Raw genomic sequence first — 7,916 nt, forward strand, 5'->3', positions numbered from 1 at the left:
GATGTTTTGGAATTTTTATAATTGTTATAGTAAAAACAGCCCGTATTTATGAAGTGGACATATTATGGTGGGCAGTGTTGGGTAGTAACGTAACGCAAATTACAAATTACTGTAACGCAATTACTTTTTCAGTAACGCAGTAGTAATTTCATTACATTTTACTTAAAGTCACGATTTAAGATATATCTTAAATCGTGCTTAAAGTAATGCAATTATAATAAAATTCATTTTGAAAAGTAATTTCTATGAAGTAACGCGTTATGTTTACGTTATTAAAATAATAGTTTTGAATGTATTACAAAAACAAGCCGATAGGATATCCCAGAAAAATTAAAAAGGAATTAAATTTATTTTTGATTCCGATAATAGTTAACAATATTACTAAACATTCCAGGAATAAATGTTATCACTTTATTTGCAGAAAGAAAAGAGTTCAGCTTAAAAATAAAATTTAATAAAAGTTTATTATGATATATAGCTATCTGCTATATAGTCATACAAGTGAGGCGATTGTACATTTGTACATGATACTATAATAGGTCTATTATCACTAGGTCTATGATTGTAAAATATATACATAATAATTGAATCATATGAGTTGAATATGGTAAAAAAAAATGATAAAAAAAAGTAACGTTATTTGTAACGCACTATTTTATCAATGAAAAAGTAATGTAACGTGATAAAAATAATAATGACTGTAGATACTTGAAAATTACACTGAATGTTTATATTAGAATTTTCTATACACGATAAAAATTTGAAAATAACTACTCTTTTTGAGCTGCTTACGGACATTGTCATTTTTCAATTTTTTCAATTTTTTTTTTCTATAAATATCAATAAAATTTTATTTGTTTGGTAAAAATGCGTGAAAATTTAATGCAAGGCTCCTGATATATTGTTACAATAGCAATTGTAAAATATTAAAAATACATAGGCACACATTTTTTTTATAAGCATTTGAAGTTGAAATTTTGACAAAATTTATCAAATTTAAAATTGAATAATTATTTTGTAGTTAAAAATGTATAAAATGTTCAACTTTTATATCTAAGGATTGAAAATTTAAAACATGATTTCACGTAAATATTTAATTCTGTTACCAAAAATTCTAAGAAATACATAAGCACAGTTTATTTGTATAGTCATTTTAAGTTCAAATTTGGACGAAATTACATATTAAAAAACCTGGAATAACTATTTTAGTTATTTTGTTGTGATTGTATAATATTATTTGTGGGTACTTGAAACTTCTAAAGTATACTATATTAAATTGTCATAGGCTTTATTCTGACACCCTGTATAACTCATGGGCTGCTCAAGTTATCAGTTTGTCTGCTCATATTTATAAAATCTAGAACAATAATAAATAGTTTAATTATTTTTTGTCTAACTAAATTCGTTAGGAAAATCGTTTATTTTTAATTTTGATTTAAGTATTAAAATATTCAATTTAGTCATTACATTATTTAATTATTATATACCTGCCTACGGTTTATATAAAATACAAGTAAGGTTTTATACTTTTATATATTTATAATTTTTATTTATATGTCTATAGGGCGTATATAGTAATGACTATTGAGTATAATTATTATAAATTACGATCAAAAACCCGAGGATCTTTATGAAATCGTCCTATTTTTTTGTGTTTATTTAGTGTACTTATAGATTAAAAACTTTTAATTGCAAACAAATATTTACTATTTAATTTTATTCGAAAGTTTTGTTTAGTAATTACTAATTATTACTGTAGTTATTACTACAGTATATATATTATATAAAGAAATGTCCGAGTTCGACGGACGGTCGCCTATTGTGGCGGGGCGATAACAAACGATAGTACTGTAATACATATACGGCTAAACGATAAGACATTGACATTAGTACCTAGTCGTATGTAGTATATACTATAATGTACAATGTACTCATTGTATTCAATTAATTGCAGGTGGTTCTAATGATTATTAATATAATTAGAGTACCCATCATAGTACCTTATTGACTATTCATGCCTCTAGTTTTGGAACGTCTGAAATACTCTTGACCCATATTATAAATTAGCATTATAATGTTATACATTTGGGTCTAATCAGTGACGTATTGCCAAAAATATTCGTAGGTATTCGCCTTTTTTACGCAGATAGGTGACAATGGTAGAAACCTTAAAATTAAGTAACAAAAAAAATATTTATTTCCTTTCGACCCTTATTATGAATATCAGATTCAGTACAAGTACCGTACCAGTTACCTAACCAATACTTTTGGTATATTATAAAGAAAAAAAACTGTAGGCAACCGATTCAGATTATAAATTATAATATCTTGACTTGATTTTTTTCTACGTAATCATCATACGTTTTAAATATTTATTTATCCATTAGTAAAATACAAAATATTTAAACTAAAATCAAATCATTAGACCTAAAAGTTTTCTTTATTATTATCAATAAAATGTCTTATCGAATAATATAATAATAATACATATTATTAACTTGCCCGAAGAAAAATGCCAACATCAGCCGAGGTTTTGAACCGGCGTCGGTGCGCGTCGCAACCAACGCCTTACTCTGCTCGGCCAATCCGTGGTTAAATTTACGTGGTTAAATTATAAATTGTTGATAACAATATTATTATATTGAAGATTGGACTATGTTATATGCAAGGTGGATATATCCACCTTGGTTATATGATTTATAGGTAACTACTACATGTCTTGTCATTTAAATTTGTTTATAATATTTTATTGTGAAAATGTGAAATTATAAAAAAGTATTTGATATAATAAAAGGGTAATTTTTAATTGTAAATAATTTAATAAACTAATAAATACATAATTGAATGTATTCAATGCAGTTTATGAAAAAAAGTATTCATTATAATTAATAAGGAATCATTGCATTAGCCATTAAGTACTATTGCATGAATCTTCTGCTCGTATTTACCAGTAGGTAAATAGTAAATATGTATACATATTTATAATCCCCCCCCCCCCCAAAGATCTGTGCTTCATATGGTGCATATGGTGTATAGTAAATATTAATAATACAGTTCAACTAGTACAAATTCAATTATAAATGGGTGACTGTCCAAAGTTGCGTCCCAATGTAGGTATTTACCATTTTAATGTAAATTGCGTCCCGAGTATTTTTTGGGTATATGTAAATTGCGTTCCGTGTATTTTATGTGCATGTGTAAATTGCGCCCCAGATATTTTTATTGACAACCAATTGTACATAATAAGTACATCAAATTGTCAATTTTAAATCAACAATCAGAAACACATTATCATTTATCGGCTATCGCACGAAACCGAATATTTTAGATAAATAATTATTTGCCGCATGTGTGATCCACCATTCCACCTTGATCTATATATTTGGTATATAATGTCACAAACATATAAATATTATATTTTTGTGTCAATGGATCTTCGCAGGAAAATAATCGTGATCCATTCATGTTCTCATTTACACCAGATGTTTGAATGCTTTATCAGTTAGCACTTGTTATAAACTTATAACTATAGGTACAAAAAATAATTATAGGGTATAATTGACGATTAGTAATAAATTATATTTATAAAATATTATTAGGAATATAACAATAGGTGGGGTACCTTTATGTAATATTAATATTTTATCATTGATATATAATACTTATGTTTTAAATACCAAATATAAGTGGGTATATTCATTACAATGTAGGCAGAAGGCATGTACCTACATAATTATACGTAAGCAAGATTATGCACCATGATTATATATTTTTAGGTAGGTAAAATAAAACAAAAATACATATTTGTTTTTTATTAAACATATATAATATTTATAATACCTATCGTTCATAACAAAATAGTCTAATACAAAATGTAATGATTCTCCTTTTGAACTTCAAAAATATTTTGATTAAAACAATGTCTATTGTAATATATTTCTATGATTGATGATGATAATTTAAACAGTAGGTATGATTTGGTAATGACTTAAAATAGTTAATGATTAAAATTAATATTTTACATTTACTGTAGTTTTCAATTGTACATAATAATAAATATATCCTTATATCCTAGTTATTAGTTTGAAATAATGAAATGTGTCAACTTTGTCAATTGCTAATCTAAATTGGCGTATTGTATTTGTCTAAAAGATTACTTTTAATTTTCAAGCATATCGAAAGACTTAAAGAATTATACAAATTATCAAAATAAGCAGTGCAATTTTATTAGAATGTATTCATGTGAATAATAATTAAAAAAAATATAGGTATTAGAATTCACACATAAATCATTTGCTTAAGTTTAATTGAATGTGGCTGCAGGTATAGCAAAGTAAATGATAACAACATGGATCAGAAATCTTTATTTCTGCAAAAATCCATTCGTGGATCTGGTGGGCTACCGGTCACCTTATTAAAATTCAATAGGTTACCAGACAGTAAAAAAACAAATAGGTAAATAGGTTACGTGCATGGTTATCTAGACCGGTTATATAGTCAACAGTGGTTCGCGGTCGGTGGTTGTATGGTTTTTAAAATCGGTTGACTCTAGACACTATATTTACCTCCGAAAACATGCATTTTTAATGCATCGATCACACTAACAAAAATTGTAACAATTCAAAAAATGTAATACTCACTATAAAAAGTTTTTTTACACACAGCAATATAGCATATTATTATTATAAAAGTTATACAATTATAATTGAGTGGCATGGCGCACATCCCGCCGCCACAGTAGTCGCCCTTGGTCAAAATGTACGATAATTATAGCCACGCATCACTTCCTGCGGGCTACGAACAACGCTAAACCTATTACCTAGTAATAAATAATAATCACGATATAAATTATTCGTACTGCATATATTTATTTTGATTTCATACGGCTGCTTAATCAAATTTTCCAATTCTTAAATGTTTGAATATATCATGTTTATTCATAGTAACTAATAGATACCTTACGGCTAACTATAACCAAAGTCTTAAACTTAACATTTTTTTATTGATCTTAATAACAACTCAGCAGCAGAGACCATTAGTTGACTTAATACTTAATATTTAGGTGCCTATATCTGTTGGTCTTAGATTAGTTACAATTTAAAACGACCACGTTATTATCATTTATTGAATGCGCCAAATGTTAAATACCTATAACATCATTAATTTTCAATATACTCAAAATAAAAAAGATTTTGACTTATTTTTTAGTTTTTTCTTCTATAATTGTCAATTTATTTGTTGTATTTGAGTGTAAATACAAAGCTCCTACCATATTGTTACAGTGACATTTGAAAAATATTAAAAATACATTGGCACAATATTTTTTTATAAACATTTAAAGATCAAATTTTGACAAATTTATCATATTTAAAATTGAATAATTATTTTGTAGTTAAAAATTTATAAAATGATCAACTTTTATATCAACAAAATTTAAAAAAAACATTTAAAACAACATTCTATGAAAATAGTTAATTCTGTTCCCAAAAAATCTAAAAAAAAACATAACCACAGTTTATTTTTATAGTCATTTTAAGTTAAAATTTGGATGAAATCACATATTAAAAAAACCTAGAATAACTATTTTAGTTATTTTGTTGTGATTGTATAATATTATTCGTGGGTACTTGAAACTTCTAAAGTATTCTATAATATATCTATGATAGTAATGATATTATATCATTGAATTTTTATGTAATACCATCCATTATACAATAACCCACTTGTAACATACTGCACAGCAGAGCGACATCCCCTTTTAGAGTTGTATAATCTAACCACTGGGAACTAATAATGTTGAACTTCCGTAAGCACTGACTACATTCACTTTACCACTGGAAAAAATACTGAAGTTGAAAATCGAAGTATTATTTCGACTACCTACTTATCGTGTACACAGACATAAAAAAAACACATATTAGTAAAATCCAAACATTTATCACTCCGATCAGAATCTAAATATTATACATTCTATAATATGTGTCACGCATCCCTCTGTAAATGATATAAAAAACAAAAATTAAAAAGTATTGATTATCTTGTAAATGCCATATGAATGGGTGTTCACTGTTACTCATAGAAAAACAAATAAATATTTTTGTCATTGTTCATGCTGTCGACAATCGTCATACAGACAAAAAGTCTTGCATCATTTAGTAAATATTTATGAAAAAATATCCAACATTTAAGAATAATTAACAAAAAACAACTCAATCTGTGTTAAGTGATATATAGTGACATAGTGACATTGACAAAGCGTTATTATTTTATCAATAGCTTAACTCAATAATTATATATAATCTAACCGAAAATTAAATTTAAAATTTAAAAATAAACAAATTTAAATAGTTAATAGTTGTGTAACAATAATTATTTATTTTTTTGTTTATTTACTATAAGTATTTTAAAAATACTTCATCTTAAATTCATGAAAGTGTTAACAATCTACATAAAAAAAAACATGATTAGTTAAAATACCATAATTATAATTTACATAATAAATACATAAATATTATTTATAATCAATGATATTAAAGATTTCTAAAATATAAGTAGGAACCTACCTTCACACCAACAATTATTATATAAATAACACAATATTCAAAATTATATGTACCTGCCTTCACTGAGAAAAATTTAACTTGAAACTCCAAATTCCAATACCGAGGTATAGGTACTTATGTTGATCGATTAGACTATTGTCTATTTGTGTATAGTTTGGTTTTGGTATGTCTCAAATATAAATCTAAGTAAAATAATAGATATGTTCTAGTTGCTGGTAGGTACTTAACAATTTAACATAATATATATTACACCAATATGGCAACATAATAGGCGTAGTGACGTACCCATAATAATTGTTACCTAACCATTTGAATAAATCATTTTTTTTTTCAACTACAATATAAGAACACTTGTTAACAACACATGCAGATATTGCAAATAAAAGTATAGGTATACATATTAATTGTTAATATGTACCTAATATTTGTTTCTAACTTCTGTATGATAAAAAGAACACCAGATATTACTATACCAGTAGGTACCTAGTACAATATCAATTCGTGAAACATACTTAGAAATATATTCTATACGATTTCAAATTATATTGATTTATATTTATGTACATCAACATGTTATATTATAACTTAAAATTAAAAAATCGTAACTATAAACAACTGTAGTGTAATTATAAAAATACAGTATTATAATTTATAATATAGGTACTTTAAAAAATAAGTTTTTATTTTAAATATCGTATTCAAATTTCAAACTTGTAAAGTTTAAAGATTATACTTAAAAAATTAATACTGATCATCACTATTATTTTTCAATTCGGGACACGGAGTAAGTTTAATGAATTATATTTAGGTATAATTAATTATTTTAATCAAGTTTTTATGTAGGTAGGTATATTATATATAAATATATTTATAGTCAAATATTGAAAATAGTTCATTTCAAATATAAATTATTCTATATTCATTTTCTTTAAATTAACTTGTTTCCTTTAAGTTCATTACTCATTAGTAAATTAATTTTGAACTAGTTTTTCTTTCTTATAAAATTAATTAAGTTTTTCTCTCTTTAACGATTTTATTAAAAATATATATCTATAATTATTATAGATATTATTAACATTATGCCTGAAAAGTTTTATGTAGAACTTTAATATAATTTATAAATTATAATTTTTTATGTTTGTACATAAATTCCAGATACCACTCCCTCACTCGTCGCTATATCTCAAAAACTACAAAACGTACGAACTTGAAATTTGTAGTAGTAGTTTCTCTAATGATCTAGATAAGAAAAAAATTTCCGAATTAACACTTTTTATTTTATTCATTGAGATTATATAGTATAGTATAGAATTATTATAGTTATATTTATTTTTTTTTTTTCGCTAATAAATG

At 25.1% G+C, this 7,916-nt stretch overlaps 1 protein-coding gene across 1 annotated transcript in view; it reads left to right on the forward strand.

Annotated features, from left to right (window-relative positions):
* Positions 1-7,300: 7,300 nt before the first annotated feature.
* Positions 7,301-7,916, forward strand: part of LOC107884799 — a 7,687-nt gene continuing 7,071 nt past the window's right edge. The window contains exon 1 of the mRNA XM_016807673.2: positions 7,301-7,347. The gene's annotated coding sequence lies outside the window, so the exon portion shown is untranslated. The remainder of the gene's footprint in view (positions 7,348-7,916) is intronic.

The sequence above is a fragment of the Acyrthosiphon pisum genome, chromosome A1 (assembly GCF_005508785.2).
Source record: "Acyrthosiphon pisum isolate AL4f chromosome A1, pea_aphid_22Mar2018_4r6ur, whole genome shotgun sequence".
NCBI classification, from domain to species: domain Eukaryota; kingdom Metazoa; phylum Arthropoda; class Insecta; order Hemiptera; family Aphididae; genus Acyrthosiphon; species Acyrthosiphon pisum.